This window comes from Pelodiscus sinensis, chromosome 19 (genome assembly GCF_052426305.1).
Source record: "Pelodiscus sinensis isolate ZL-2025 chromosome 19, ASM5242630v1, whole genome shotgun sequence".
Lineage (NCBI taxonomy): Eukaryota > Metazoa > Chordata > Testudines > Trionychidae > Pelodiscus > Pelodiscus sinensis.
In genome coordinates, this window is record NC_143070.1 from 25542129 (window position 1) to 25557661 (window position 15533).

Genomic DNA, 15533 nt, shown 5'->3' on the forward strand with positions numbered 1-15533 from the left:
TGGACCTTCTGTGAGGTCACTGCCTCCCAACCAATGAGCTGAGGTGCTGCACAAGGCCCTTGTGATGTCACTGCTGCCTTGCAGGGCTCATGTCCTGCTCCTGGCCAACCCTTTAGCCTGTTTGAGCTGCTCCCCCTGTATCACCCCCACTCACTCTGGGTACGTCTACACTGCAGAAGTAAACAGGGTCTCAACCGCTGTTTCCAATACAGCCAGCTGAAAGGGGAGAGCAGTCCTAGGTGTGGGGACACTCCTTCAGTTGTGTAGCCCTGCAAGATAATCAACTGTTGATATGTAAATACAGCTCATGCTGTGCTGGGAAAGGAATCCAGGCTGTGGCTATGTAAATCCAGTTCAGCCAGTGCTATAGGTTGTGAGAATGGAATGTGGAGTATTGTAACTAATTTGGCTGTTGTGGGGTCACAAAACCGTTTTATCTCTAACTGTAGGAATTTTTTTTTTCAAGACAAGCTTTTTATTCTGATCAACAAATTTTCAAGTGTATTCCACTCTTCCTTGAATCCATAAGTTAGAGAAGTTTTAAGCTACAGAAGTATATTTTTCCTCTTTGAAGCCAAACATATTATAAAAAGGAAACCATGCATACAGAATGACAACTATGTCCACGTAGCTGTTCATTGTTTAATATTTGAATTCGAAATTCAAATATTAAACATCTGGAGTACAAATATAATAATGATAAATGGATACGTGATGATTGGAGAAAATTATTTCGTTCTTCAAGATTCTTTTGTTTAACTTCCAAGGCTGATTTAGCAGAGTTCTTTGCAGCTCTTTGTATAAAATATGTACCAAGATGGACACCCAGAAATGAAAATCCTGCCACAAGCAGCCAGTTCTTTCTAATCCAACTGGTTTTTCTCATTTCTTCCTTCGTTGGCAAGATCGCAGATGCAAACTTTCAAGGTTAATTATATCTTTTTATATATAGTACTACTATTATTTTCCTTTATTTTGGCTTTCATGTTGCATCACATATGTCACAATGCCAGGTTCTGGTACATAGTCCTCTCTTTTTGTTTGGAAAATAGAATTGGACTTGATCTTATACCACCCCCAATGTATCAGCCCAAGGCTAGTTCCCATAACAATCAAAACTTTGTAGTTCTTCCAGATGGTTTTAAGGCTCATACTGGCATCTACCTGATTAGTAGAGCGCCCACAGCTGCTTACAGTAGACAGCACATGTTTCTACTGGTGGTGCACATAAGGGGGGACATGATAGCGGCTTTCAAATATCTAAAAGGGTGTCACAAGGAGGAAGGAGAAAATTTGTTCCTCTTGGTTTCTGAGGACAGGACAAGGAGTAATGGGCTTAAAGTGCAGCAGGGGAGGTTTAGATTGGACATTAGGAAAAAATTCCTAACTGTCAGGGTGGTCAAATATTGGAATAAATTGCCAAGGGAGGTGGTGGAATCTCCCTCTCTGGAGATATTTAAGAACAGGTTAGATAGACATCTGTCAGGGATGGTGTAGACGGAGCTTGATCCTGCCTTGAGGGCAGGGGGCTGGACTCGATGACCTCTCGAGGTCCCTTCCAGTCCTATGATTCTATGATGATTCTATAACCAAATGTATTCTGCCCCTCCGCTCGCAAACCACCCAATTGTAAAATATGACACCAGTGCTTGCAGGAGAGACACTGTCATTGAAAAAAGTCTGGGATGGACGAGCCTTCCCCTTCCAGACTCAAGTGGAGTGGACTCTGGGTGTGGGGGGAAGGAGCGTGAACCAGCAGTCCACATGTCCTCCAGCTATGAGCTATGAGACGGGTTCATTCTGTCTCTCCCTCCCCCACTACCCATTCTAAGGATAGACCTAAAACAGACTCCTTAAGGAATCTCTTTGTTATTTTGAAATATTATTCCAGTGGGAGCTGGAATCTTTTGTCCAGCCTAGGAAAGGAAAATATTTCCACTAGAAGGAAATTTTCCAAGGGGGCACTTGAATTTGAACCAAGGACCACTTGATCTGTAGTCAAACACTCTGCCACTGAGCTACACCCCCACAGACATCAGCATCTGCAGCCAATGTTGGGAACTGGACGAGGAACAAGAGACAAGAGGCTTTTGTGTAACACATCCCAGGTGCCACCCTTGGGCTTGGTCTCCACACTGAGCAGGCGGGTGGCAGGGGTCTGATGCTGTCACAGCTGCAAGGCAAGTCACCCACCTGGCCCCTGAGCTCCATGTGGGCAGCAGCCAGACAGTGTGATTGGAACAGAGGGTCGTGGGGGGCAGGGATTTGTATATTTTAGGAAGGGTCCTGAGTCCTGGCTTCCGGCCACGCACCTTTGCAGAAAGACCAGCAGCCCCTGCACAAAGCGCATTGTGGGAATAAGAGTAGGGGCGGCAGGAAAGGGCTGGCCCCTCAGCACCAGTGAGCCGGTAGGAGAAGATGGGAGTGAATCCTGCTACCTCTCATGAGCAAAGGCAGCACTTTTCCAATGCAGCTAATTCTGCCCCACCTGCAACCTGCCTCCAGTGCTTCTGCAACTGTCTGGCCCAGGAGGGTTGGTGTCCAGCAGCTCTCTGCCCCAATGTGGCTGGCTTTTGGGGAGAGCAAGTAGGAAGTGGGGACCGGGGCTGGGAGGGGGGCTACTGGAGCCACTTAGCCCCCTGGCTGGCAAAAAGAAAAATTGGAAATTTCTCCCCTCATTGGAGAATGTGGGTATCGATCCCACTACCTCTCACATGCAAAGCGAGCGCTCTACCACTTGAGCTAATTCCCCTGCTACATGCACAATGGTCTTCTTGGAAGCTCTTCCCTTCTCCACAGAGATGTCGGCCTTCTAGGTCAGTTAGTCGTGGGAAAGGAGAAGGCTCCAAAAAGGCCTCAAAGGCAGATCTCAAGGAGACTCCTTTCAGCAAAGCCATGGGGGGGGGGGGGGGGTCTCTGAGATGGCCCCTGCCCTGCAGCCTGTCCCACCTGGCCATTGTCATGGACTCTCTGTGAGGTCATCACCTCCCAACCTCCATTAGCCAATAAGCTGAGGGGCTGCAAAAGGCCCTTGTGATGTCACTGCCACACCCACCCCTGCCCTCCAGGGCTAATGTCCTGCCCCAGGCAGCCCCTTTGCATGGCTGAGCTGCTCCCAGGGTGAAAGTGACACATTTCTCACAGGGCCTGTTCTATTGGGCACCACCCCTTGGGCTGGGCAGGAGGGAGGGGGAGGCTCAAGGCAGGAAGTTGGGGGAGGGGTTCTGATAGGACAGTACCTGTAAGAAATTAAAATGTAGAGTGTGGGAGGCTCAAAGCAGGGATTTGGGGAGTGTGTGAGAGTGGGGGGGGGCTCAGGGCAGGGGTGAGGATGTGGGAGGGTAGAGAAGTCAGGGCACAGGATCTGGGATATGGGGGAGGCTTGGGGCTGGGACTGTGTGTGTGTGTCGAGGGGATCCCTCTGCTCTGTGTTCCCTGAGGCCCTTTAACACACATGGACTGACCTGGGCGCAGGCCAATGAAGGGGGTTTCAGTGAAGCTACATGTAAATGGATCCCTCTAGCAATCCCTGCAGCCACACGCACAGGGGGAGGGACTTTAGCCAAGGAAGCAGAAGCAGCCAATCTGAGGGAGGTTTAGAAGCAAAGATGGGCTGCTGCCAGGATGGATGAGGGGATGTCACAGGGCACGAGCATGACAAGGGGAGCAGAGAGGTCCCTGCTGCACCGAGAGACATGGCAAAGCCTGGGATTGAGCCAGGGACCTTTAAATGTTTCATCTAAGGCTCCGCACATTGAGCTACTGACAAACCCGTCTGGCTCATTATTAACTGTCCAGGATGTTTGGCAGCCGTGTCACAGCCTGAGTGTTGCTCAGCACTAGTAGGAGACAGGGAGGGACAAAATGGTCCTTTCAGAACAACCCCCAGCCCTGACCCCAAGGACCAGCCCTTCCCTCCATCCTTACTGGGGTCTGCTGGGAATTGCCTGGATGCCAGCCCACCCCAGTGTCAGCCTAAGGATTGACTGGTCTGTAAAAGCTGCATCCTGGAAATTAGGAAGCAGCTAAAGTGACTCTGGTGGGACTTGAACCCACAATCTTTGAATGTCTAGCTGGGCTCACATTAACCACTACAGCTTAGAAGTCCAATGTGCTTTCCATTGCACCCCAGAGCCTGCTGGGCAGGTGAGTTGGATATCTCCACTCTCTGCTTTGCAGCATGGCAATTGCTGGGGAGTCTGTCTCTTTTCGGAGAAGAGGTAGGAAGAGGGCCACTGAAATTAAAGGATAGAACTGTAATTGGAGAATGAGGGCATCGATCCCACTGCCTCTCACATGCTAAGCGAGCGCTCTACCACTTGAGCTAATACCCCTGCCTGCAAAAGGCTTTGCTGCCTCACCCACCTTGTTCCAGAGCCCACAACATCCCTGCGAGTGCTACTTGTGAGACTCACACCTGTGGGTCGGCTAGCTCGGAGGTTTAGGACGTGGTGCTCATATCACACTGACGCGTCTTAAGAGCAAGCCCCTTATTTCAAGCTATAACAGGCTCGCTATTCCGACGTCCCTGCATGGGGATTTATTTCAAAGTACTGTGTAGCCAGCGCCAAATTGCAAAATAAGCCATTTCTAAATAGGCGCAGTGATTATTTTGAACTATGGGACGCACCCCTAGTGAGTTAGAGCTGAACTCTGCCCCCAGCTCCCTGCTTCACCCACCCACGTACTGACTCCCTCGCTGCCATGGGGCTGTTTGCATTGGCCTCTTCTCTCTGTCGCCAGGCTTCAGCCAGGACTGAGACTCAGGCAGGAGAACGTGACCCGGCTCCCTGCACCTGGGCCCTGCATTTCTCATCCCTTCAGAGACACTTGCCAGTGGAGGAATAAATCACAGTCACATGAGTGTAGATTATGAAACTTCGTAGCTGTTGTTGCCTTGGAAACTCCCCACAGACCTTCCCCTGGGGTCCCGGGCAGCCCACTCACACTGCACAGCTCACTTCGAGGTGAGGGTGTTGTGTAGACATGCCCGTCCTGTTGAGGGCCAGCCTGCTGGGGGGAGGCTCTGGCCACTTCATTTCCTCGTGTCTCTCAGGCTGTGTCTACACTGCAGGGCTACGTCTACACTGCAGGCTTTTTGTGCTAGAGCAACTGCTCTTGTGTAAAAACTTGCAGAGCGTCTACAGTGCAGGCACGTTCTTGTGTAAGTAAATTTATAGTGCAGAATCAGACAACAGGGCTTCTTGCACAGAAGTTATTGCTCTCCCCACGAGGAATAAGCCCTCTTGTGCAAGAACTCGCCCACAAGGAGGCAGTGTGGACGGGCAACAGCAGTTTCTTGCTCAAGAAAGCTGCATATCTAAAATGCCCATCAGAGTTTTCCTGCACAGTAGAGCGTCCACACTGCCATGGCTGCTTTTACAGAAAAGCACTTCTCTTGTGCAACAGCACATGGCAGTGTGGACACACTGTTGGGCAAGACCTTTTGCATAAAACAGTTCTTGAGCAAGAAGTATGCAGGGTAGGTGTAGCCAGGGGGTGTTTGGGTTTGTTACCAGCACTGAGCTTTCTACAACAGCCCAGGAAACATTGTGAAAAGCCAAAACCTTCCCGCCCTGGGTGTCCCTGGCCAGTCAGCAAGTGGCAGAAAGGTTCCCTGAAGTGCTGACTTCAGGTGATTTGAAGCAAATTGTAACAGCTCAGATGAGGTGGCCGAGTGGTTAAGGCGATGGACTGCTAATCCATTGTGCTCTGCATGCAGGGGTTCAAATCCCATCCTCATTGGGTGTTTGCAGCCCATCCTCTTGCCTCTCTCAGAGGTTCAGTGCCAGCCTCTCCTGCAACCCTGCCTGCCCCACAGGGGAAATCTCCACAGAGACACTCCCAGATGGGACCCTTAATCCCTTCTGCCCTCAAGGGGAAACCTCACAAAGGAGATTCCAGGCAGCCAGGCCAGGGGGGTCTCTGAGATGCCCCAGCCCTGCAGCCTGTCCCACTTGGCTGTTGCATGGACCCTCTGTGAGGTCACTGTCTCCCAGCCAATGAGCTGAGGTGCTGCAAAAGTTCCTTGTGATGTCACTGCTGCCTCCCAGGGCTCATGTCCTGCCCCTGGCCAGCCCCTTGGCATGTGTGAGCTGCTCCCCCTCTTCCTCCGTCACTCAGGGCTGGTTCTGGGGCTCACACAGGGAACATCAGAGGCTGCTCAGGGGGCCACATGCCCCCAAGGTCACCTTTTAAATGTCAGGGCAAGCCAGGATCTATCCCGTCCCTTCCCCAAGACCCCACCCCTTTGCTGAGCCCCCGCCCTCCCCAAACCTTTCCATGGACTCTTGATTACTAATGGACACTCGCCACTAATGACATAATCACACCCCTGCCATGTTGCTAGGGCTGCAGCTGGGGAGAACAGTTTAATTTAAATAAACAGATTAAGCGTTTGAACTGTCTCATGTTAGTTGATCAAACTTCATTTTAAATAAAGGAAAACATTACAGCCAGCACAATAGGTTTCGGTGCCGCACCCCTAGAGACTCTGCAACAAAGAAGACACATGAGAAGAACCCAACTTTCTGCCCCTCCCAGATCAGCAATGTCATCTACTTGGGGGAGAAGTTGCCCTGGACAAAGTAAGGTTTTGCAGGCACCTTTTGATAGGTCAGCTGGCAAAGCAGAGGCCTGTAGTGTGTGTTTGGCAAGTGATCTTTAGGTTGCTGGTTCAACTCTAGCTTGAAGGAACCTTTCTTTTCCCTCCAGCCTGGCCTTAGCAGAAGGCAACCAAGGTGGTTACCTTGGGTCCATGTCTTCAGAGCCCTGCACTGCAATTGACAAAACGATTGTGGGGAGGAGCTGCCAATCACATTTCTTGGGCTGTGCAGGTTCTGTCCACACACAAAAGTTCTTTTGGAGCAATGGCCGTTATTCCACAATAACAATGCAAGAGTCTGCACCGGAACCGGCAGTTTCCCACCACGTCTCACTTGAGAAGAGGTGACTTGTTCCCCTTCCTCTCATCTCACGTCTCCCTTGTCTCCGTTCCCTTCAAAGGTCTCCTCCGCCTCAGGACCTGCCTCCTCAGGGCGCTGCCCCTCTGCCACTGGGCTGGGAGTGGGAGACTCCACAGTCTCTGCACTTGGGCTGAGAAGTCTCACGGGGACTCGTCTGTTGATGACATTTGTCAGCTCCATGGCCAGCCGGATCCATTCCGTAGCGCTGCCCGAGAGGGAGCTTTCCCAATCTCCATTGGTATTTCCTGGGGCTTTGTGTAGGGGGATTGGGCTTGGCCATCTTCTCTGCTGGAAATGCCTCTTCCTTGGAAAGCAGCTCCCAGGAGCTCATGGAACTTCTTCTTCTCAGCTTGGGAAAGGGACAAGCAAGGGGCGACGGGACAGGGGTTTATGTGATGATGACAGGGGTGCCGAAAGCAAATAAGAAATTATTTTTTTGCCTACTTAAGAACCAGGGTGACAGAATGAAACTGGTAAGTAACCGAGTTAAAAAGGAAGCATTTTTGTGCTCAGTGGAACTCCTTGCCAGAGGATGTTGCAAAGGTGAAATCTACAAGGTGTAAGATCCACGTCTCCAAACCCCACCAGGCAAACTGCCCCATGGGCTTCGCCCACACCATGCTCAGGGCCCGGGGATTTTCTGTCAGTTTGCCAGACCAAATAACTAGCTCGCTGCCCACCCTGCTCTGGAATCCCTGCCTCTCATGGGCCTTCTCATCCTTAGGGTCCGCTTTGTCTCCAGACAGACCCTGCTCTGCTACAGCCACCTCCCTCTGGCTGTCACTCCTGGGCCTTCTGGAGCAAAATGTTCCCCTTTATTCTGACTTTGGATACCTGGGCTTTTAGCACTCACACCAGCATTGGCTAGTGAGGGGCCTGAACAGGTTCTGTGGAGCAAGGGAGAGAGCCACTTGAGAGCATGCTTGCCAACTGTCTCACAGAGCAGAAGGTGGTAAGCTCTTTGGCAGTGAGAGAAAACTGTCACCCCAGGTGGGACTTGAACCCACAATCCCTGGCTTAGGAGGCCAGTGCCTTATCCATTAGGCCACTGGGGCACACAGAAAGCAACCCCAGAGTCAGAAATTCACCCTTCTAAATGGCCCTTTTTCAACTTTTTGCTCCTGATGAAACCCCTTTGAAGAAGCCAGATACACAGGAAGGGCTGATCACACCCCTCTGAAAATCAGCTTTCCATGGGTATCTGTAGCTGGCTCCGAGTCATGGGCCTTGACGTCTCGTCTCCCTCCCGAAACCAGGGAAGTGTCTCATCAGGGAGCCGCACTGGTGCTCACACTGCTCCTGGGGAAGGGAGCGGGTCCCACAGTGGCTGGGGCTGGGTGGGGAATGGCTGGTTGTTACTGAAGGGGAAGGATAAAACACAGCTATATTGCCGAGGGCGCGGGAAGCCAGCCTGGTGACGCCCTGGGGGAGCTCTGCAATGTGACCCTGGCTCCCAAGGCAGCAAGTGCAGAATCTCCCTCGGCAAGCGCAAGAGGCTCCGAGTGGCCTGGTCTGAATCGGGCTGGACGGCCCCACTGCTGGAGTGTCTGAGCCAGACACTAGAGTTACAGGCACGTCTCTCGCACCCAGAGAAACCCTGTCACAAGCTCCCTGCCACTCCCATCATGCAACAGGGGCAGGTCCAGCCTGTTCTGTGAAAGCTGCTCTGGAAATCAGAGAGCAGCTAAGAGCGACTGCAGTGGGATTCAAACCCAGAACTGTTGAATGATTGGCCTAACGCACACCAAGCACCACTGCTTAGACACCCAACATGCTTTCTGCTATGCCACGGAGCCCCAAAGTTGTGGGCTCTGGAACAAGGTGAGTGGGGCAAGCAAGTCTTTCGCAAGCAGCGGAATTAGCTCAAGTGGTAGAGTGCTTGCTTAGCATATGAGTGGCAGTGGGGTTGATACCCATGTTCTCCAACTGCAGCTCAGTTCTTATGCCTTATTTTAAGTGTTAGGGTCTCAGTGGCCCCCTCCCTCTTCCTACCTGCTTTCCCAAAAGAGACAGACCTGGCTCCCCTTTCTTTTCCCCCAGCAATTGCCATGTTGCAAAGCAGAGAGTGGTGATATCCAGCTCCACAAGGCATCAGGCTCTGTGGTGCAATGGAAAGCATGTTGGACTTTTAAGCTGTAGTGAATAATATGAGCCTAGCTAGTTATTCAAAAGTTGTGGGTTCAAGTTCCATGAGTGTCACTTTAGCTCATTTCCAGGGCACCTTTTACAGGCCAGGCAATCCTTAGACTGACATGGGGGTGGGCTTGAGTCCAGATAGTTCCCAGCAGACCCCAGTGAGGGCGGAGGGAAGGGCTGGTCCTTGGGGCTGAGGCTGGGGGTGGTTCTGAAAGGCTGCAGGTGCCGTTAGACCATTTTGTCCTTCCCTGTCTCCTACCAGTGCTGAGCAACACTCAGGCTATGTCTACACTGCACGGCTCTTCTGGAAAACCTACGCAAATTTTGAAACTCAATTTGTGCAGCTTTTTCTTCTGCTTTTTTTGGAAGAAGCTTTTCTGACATTTGGCCTGTGGACACTGGGTAAGTCACACAAGGGAGGCAGCTGGCAGAGCCCAGCCCAGTACACCAGCCTTCCAGGGCAGGGGAGGCCAAGCCACAAGCCTCCAACAGCTGCCTGGCCTGATTCATCTCCCTTCCCCAGGCTGGCACCAAGGGGCATTCTCAACTGATGTCACCCCCCACTCTGTCACGTGGGAGTTGGGCTCATCAACAGGTTGGTCAGCAGCAGCTGCACGTACCTGGGCACCCAGGGGAGCAGCAATAAGAGCAGAACCTGCATTTCAAATCAGGGACCTTTTGCATGTTAGGCAACTGTGATAACCACAGAAACAGAAACACACTTTGGCTCTGGTGGAACTTGTCTGACTGTTCTGTTCCTGGCTCTTTCTAACACCCTGCTCTGCAGGGGAGGGGGATGCACCTTGTGAACACTCCACCTCTTGTTCTCAGGGAAGCGACTCACCCGAGCTGCCAGCTCCTCATTTCCTCACCAGCCCCTTGAGATTTGTAGCTCAAAGCTGGAGCTGCTGTGGCAGGAGGTGAAGCTACAGAAGCTGACAGGGGACAATCAGCGGGCGGAGGGTTATTTTTTCTCCTCCCTAGGCTGATGTGGCTAGAACTGAGGAGAAGAAAATCCTCTTCCCTTCTCCTCAGAAGATGGAAATTGCAGGTGGTTCTCTTTCTGGTTCTACTAAAGCTGGACCCCAGGACTAGACTTTTGCTTTCTAAAACCCTGGTGAAAGCTGAGAGCCAATTGCTTGCAGACTGAGAATGTGAGTTGAAGAAGAGCATCGCCCAGCATGGGGCTTGAACTCATGACCCTGAGATTAAGAGCCTCACATTCTACCAACTGAGCTAGCAAGGATGTATGCAATAAACCTTCTCACACCCCCATCACAGCATAGAACAAGCCAAGTGTTCTCAAGTGTCTGACTCAAGGCTCTTTCTTGCCCCTAATGTGGGGTTCTGGTCTGTGAGGAGGTTTAAGCTCAAATCCCCCTCCTGACACACCCACTTCTTTCCCCACAAGGAACGGCCCCATTTCCATCTCTCCTGTGACAGGAGAAGGGGCCGGTTTCAGGATTTCTTTTACTGCAGCAGCAAGGGGAGATGGAGGGAATTCAAGTCCCTTTGCAAGCTTTGTTCTCATGGCACCAAGTGTGACAGGAGGGGTGTGAGCTGGGGATCCTGCCCCCCAGAAGGGGCATTTGGTTGCACCCAGGGGCAGCAAGAATTCAGGCCCTCAGGCCAATGTTTGGGGACAACGTGTGAGCCCTTCCATGAGCATTTTCTCCTCCCACTGGGGAAGGCAGCTGGGCAGGACCAGTCTGCAGCCCACGTCCCTTTCAGCCCCAGGTGCAGGAGGTAACAGACAGGGGAGGAAAGTCCATGGCCAGAGCCTCCTCCCAGCAGTCTGGCCCTGCACAGAGTCTGTGCATGATGGAGCCTCCCCCAGCAGGATTCTGGCCTGTTCTCTGCAAAATGCTCAGCTGGTTCATTTACTGCAGGAACGAGTGGGATCCATGCGCCCTGTCCCCCAGTGACAAGTGTGTGTCCTCTTGTCCCCTTTCCATAGACACAGTAGGCCAGGGGGCTAAGCACAGTAGGCCAGGGGGCTAACACCCTTCCTGTTTGACCTCCTATGAAGTTGTGGTGAAAAGCGACTGGGCCCCAGCCCTCCTGGGCCTGGCCGTGGCAGAAGCACTGACTGGAGACAGGTTGCAGGTGGAGCAGAATTAGCTTAACTGGAAAAGTGTAGCTGGCCCAGGGATCTGGACCAAGAGCTGTCCTCGTGTTTTTTGCTGTAAAACGTTGCTTCTTGGCTGTTTGGCTAAGACTGAGTGATTCCTGCGTCTCAGAGAGGATAAAAAGCAGTGAGAGGGAGACCTTGGCTGCAGGATCCACTTGTGCCCATTTTCCGAGAGCAAAGTAGAACCTTACTGCTTCCTCCCCACATCGCATTGGCTGGGAATTAAAGCCAGATCAACTTGTTGGAAAGCAGCTATGTTCACCACTACACGACCAATGCATGCGGCTGCAGCTTGTGGGAAAATTAGGGAGGTGGGAAAGTGGCTGCTCTGCATCACCCGGGGATCCGGCCCAAGAGCTGTCCTCATGTTTTTTGCCGTAAAGCGTTGCTTCTTGGCCATTTGGCTAAGCCTGAGCATTTCCTGCCTCTCAGAGAGCCATGTCACAGGCACAAGCCCCCTCTGGCCCTCCAGGGACACGTCCCAGGACCAAGGAAAGAGCAGCAGACGCCAGGCACTGTCAAGGTCTGGGCCACAGATAAAGTCCCTGTTGGAGCTGTGGTCGAAGGAGGAGTCTCTGCAGGCCCTGCAGTGCAGGTGGTGGAATGCGGACATTTATGGCCCAGTGGCTGATGGCCATATATGCGAGGTACCACCTGCTCCTGCAGACAGTGCTGCTAGGTGCTAAGTTCCCAACACTGGGCTGAACCATACAACCACTGCTGGGTGTAACGCAGTGGTAGTGTTTGAGTGCCGATTGTAGAGGTCCTTGGTCCAATGTCAAGTGCCCCCTTAATAAGTTGATTATCCTAAGTGAAACATTTGCACCTCCAGGTGTGTCAGTCATGGATTCCTATTGTACAGGGATTCTTAAAATGTCAGCAAACCCCTCGTGTGTTCTTGTGCCAATGCACATAAACCAGGCAGACGGGTCCCTCAACTGAAACAAGTTCAAACCTGCTGGGTGTCTGGTTTCTATTCCCATCAGTTGAGCAAGGCTGAGATCTGAACGCCCATTGGCTGTTCTGTACAGAAGAACAAGAACCACGTCCAGCTGGAGAGGAATTGCCGTGATCAATCTTCTGGAACTTGATTCAGCCAGTCTAACTAAGACTCACTAAATCAAACCCAGAGGGCACCCCACCAGCATCCTGCACTTCTGCTCTTTGCTCCCTTTGGCTTCCTGCTGTGGGGACATGGCCAAGCTCAGCAGAAGGAAGCCGACTCCAGGTACATATTGAGGATGGTAGGAAAAGCAGGCACATTGGTCAGGCACCGCTGGTTTCAAACACACTCAGCCTCACCTACAGCTGGGAGGCAGTTTGCAGTGAGCTGAAAAGAAACTGGCTGTCTGAACCAAGGCTCAGGATATTTCTGGATCCAGATGTGCAAACAGCTGGCAGCCAAGCTTGTTGCCATTGTTAGGAGTGTGACCAAAACACAGGCCTTACTGCGAGCAGGATTCATGCCTGCACAATGAAACACTTTTGGATTTCTAAGCCAACTGCTTAACCACTTGGCCATCATTACTACGGGAAAGCTTCACCTATATTTATCTGTGAACAAAAAAATTGTTGCTTGATCTTTGGCCAACTCAGATGGCTACAGGGCAAAGGAATTCTCTCTTAATTCTGTGCCCTCAGGAAGGGACCAACCTAAAGGAGGCCAGGCCCCCACCTGGGGTCTCCAACCCAAACTGTGAGACCCAAGGGCTTACAATCCAGATGATCAGTGTTTGCTGCACTTTTCCCTCCCCTGAGCAACGCTAAAGCTCAAGGCCAACTCCACAGTCCCAGCAGCTGGGGGAGATGTGCATGTTAGAGCCTCTGCCCACTGAGCTGTAGCCTTCTGTGCCCAGGGAGGCAGACACTGCCAGGGGAAATGGGAAATGGCTGCAGTTTGGGAGTCAAAGGTGTTGTCTGGGACCATAGAATAGATCAGTTTTAGGTACTGGCCTGTAAAAGGCACCATAGCTTAGCTGGCTAAAGTATCTGTTTTGTAAACAGGGGATCCTGGGTTCAACTCCCAGTGGTGCCTTGCTGTGGCCTTTGCTCACATTTTCCTAGGTCCTCTTGGGACACAGAAGAGGCCTCCCCAGGCCACGCATGGAACTGCTGATTCAGGAAAAGGCTGATTTGAGAGGCTTGTTAGGGAGAAGGAAACCAGAAACCTGGAGCGGGTGCAGAGGTGACTGGCACTGGCCAGGCAGGGCTCTGACTCCCACTGTAAGTCCCTGGGTACCACACACTGGCCAGTGAGTCCTGCTCCATGGTCGTCCCAGTGCTCGGTCTGTGAGAGACGCGCCTGTAACTCCCTGCTGGGAGCGTGGGCCCTGCCCTGCCTGGTGGGGGAGGGGACAAACACAGGCCGGTTGACAGGGGCTCTGACACTCCAGCATCGGGGTCATCCAGCCTGTCAGCCGGATTCAGACCAGGCTGGTCGGAGCCTCTCGCGCTCACCAAGGGGAATTCTGCACTTGCTGCCTTGGGAGCCAGGGTCACATTGCAGAGCTCCCCCAGGGCTGTCCCACGATGTCTCCTTCCCTCGGCAACGTGGCTGCGTTTTATCCTTCCCCTTCAGTGACAACTGCCCATTCCCCACCAGCCCCAGATCCTGTGGGACCCGCTCCCTTCCCCACGAGCAGTGAGCGCCAGTGCGGCTCCCTGCTGAGGTTGCGGCTGTGGGAACAAGCCCCTGGCTTTGGGAGGAAGACGAGATGTCAAGGTGTTGAGTTTCACCCATGGCTAGTGTGGGGGTGACTCACACTCTGGGGGCAATTGGAGGTGCCTCCTGAGAGCTGGTTTTCAGAGGGGTGTGATCAGCCCTTCCTGTGTTTCTGGCTCCTTCCAAGGGCTTGAATCTGGCACCTAAAATTGAGGAATGTGCATTTGGAAGAGCGAATTTCTGTCTCTCTCTCATCCTTGGTGTCCCCCAGTAGCCTAATGGAAAAAGCAGTGGGTTCAAGTCCTATTTGGGTTGACAGTTGTGATGTTTCCCTGTAGATGTAGGGTCTATTTGGCTTCCTCTTTGCCATGTTACCTGTGAGATGTTTCAACACTGGGCAAGTGTCCCCTGGAATTGCCATTTTCCCTGGGCCAGGACCCCTCAGGAGCAGACAGTGACACTGGTGTTAGGCGCAGACAGGAGGAGAGTGTTTGCTAAAAGCTGAGCTGTGCACAGTGAGGTCACTTGCAGAGATGCTGACGCTGGCGTCTCTGTATGCACCTTGGCACCTGTTACCCATCGGTACCTGCCACGTCTCAACCCCCTGTCAGCACCCAGACAGAAGGCCAGTGCACATGGAGCCAGCGACTGTAGCGAGGGAGGCGGCTGCAGCACAATTCCAGGCCTGGGGCACATTGAACAATTGTTTGAACTACAGGCAGTCCCCGGGTTACATGGATCTGACTTACATCGGATCCCTACTTACAAACGAGGTGAGGCAACCCCGCACTAGCTGCTTCCCCCCAGCAGACCAGGGAGACGCGAAGCTAGCGCTCCCCTCCCCAGCAGACGAGGGAGACACAGAGCGGCTTTTCTCAGCAGACACCTCAGCTTGAGAATAAAGGACAGAGGGAAGTGAGGTGTGGGAGAATAAAACTGAGCTCTGGAGAAATGTTTGGCTAGAGTTTCCCCTACAATATGTACCAGTTCCGACTTACATACAAATTCAACTTAAGAACAAACCTACAGTCCCTATCTTGTAGGTAACCCGGGGACTGCCTGTATTTTTTAAACAAAAAAATATGAAAAACTTTAGGCTTCTTGACCAAGAACGGTTTTGGGCAAGAGTTCTTGTGCAAGAGCCCATCCACACGGCTGTGTGCTTTAGCCCTAAAAGCAAGGCAGGATAGTTCAGTTATTTGAATGTTAGTTTGCTAAGCCCAGAGTTATGAATTCAATCCTTGAGATAACCATTTATGTATCTGGGGCATATCTGTCAAGGATGGTTCTTGGAGCTTCCATTAGCGCAAGGACAGAACTACCTGACCTCTCAAGGCTCCTTCCAGCTATATGAAGTGGGGTATCTCCTTATAAAGAGAATTGTGGACACTCTCTTGTGCAAGAAAGCTCTAGCCATAGGGGTTTCTGGCGCAAGAAATCCCTCTTGCCTGTGCACACTGCCTTCTTGTGCAAGAGGGCTTATTCGTTATGGGGAGAGGAATAACTCTTGTGCAAGAAGCCATCTTTTCTAATGGTTTACTGTATATTTTCTTGTGCAAGAATGCACATGCAGGGTAAACACTCCGCTAGTTTTTGCACAAGAGCGGCCATTTTGTGCAAAAAGCTTGCAGTGTGAAAA

At 52.0% G+C, this 15533-nt stretch overlaps 5 non-coding genes across 5 annotated transcripts; 1 reads left to right on the forward strand and 4 right to left on the reverse strand.

Moving 5' to 3' along the window:
* Nucleotides 1-1956: 1956 nt before the first annotated feature.
* On the reverse strand, nucleotides 1957-2028 carry TRNAC-GCA (transfer RNA cysteine (anticodon GCA)). The gene has a single exon. It is a non-coding gene; the product is annotated as a tRNA-Cys (tRNA).
* A 651-nt stretch (nucleotides 2029-2679) lies between these two features.
* On the reverse strand, nucleotides 2680-2752 carry TRNAA-UGC (transfer RNA alanine (anticodon UGC)). Its single transcript has one exon. It is a non-coding gene; the product is annotated as a tRNA-Ala (tRNA).
* A 1279-nt stretch (nucleotides 2753-4031) lies between these two features.
* Nucleotides 4032-4136, reverse strand: TRNAR-UCU (transfer RNA arginine (anticodon UCU)). The gene is made up of 2 exons: nucleotides 4100-4136; nucleotides 4032-4067 (listed from the first exon to the last, which is right to left on the reverse strand). It is a non-coding gene; the product is annotated as a tRNA-Arg (tRNA).
* A 3811-nt stretch (nucleotides 4137-7947) lies between these two features.
* TRNAR-CCU (transfer RNA arginine (anticodon CCU)) lies at nucleotides 7948-8020 on the reverse strand. Its single transcript has one exon. It is a non-coding gene; the product is annotated as a tRNA-Arg (tRNA).
* A 5173-nt stretch (nucleotides 8021-13193) lies between these two features.
* Nucleotides 13194-13267, forward strand: TRNAT-UGU (transfer RNA threonine (anticodon UGU)). The gene has a single exon. It is a non-coding gene; the product is annotated as a tRNA-Thr (tRNA).
* The last annotated feature ends 2266 nt before the right edge of the window (nucleotides 13268-15533 follow it).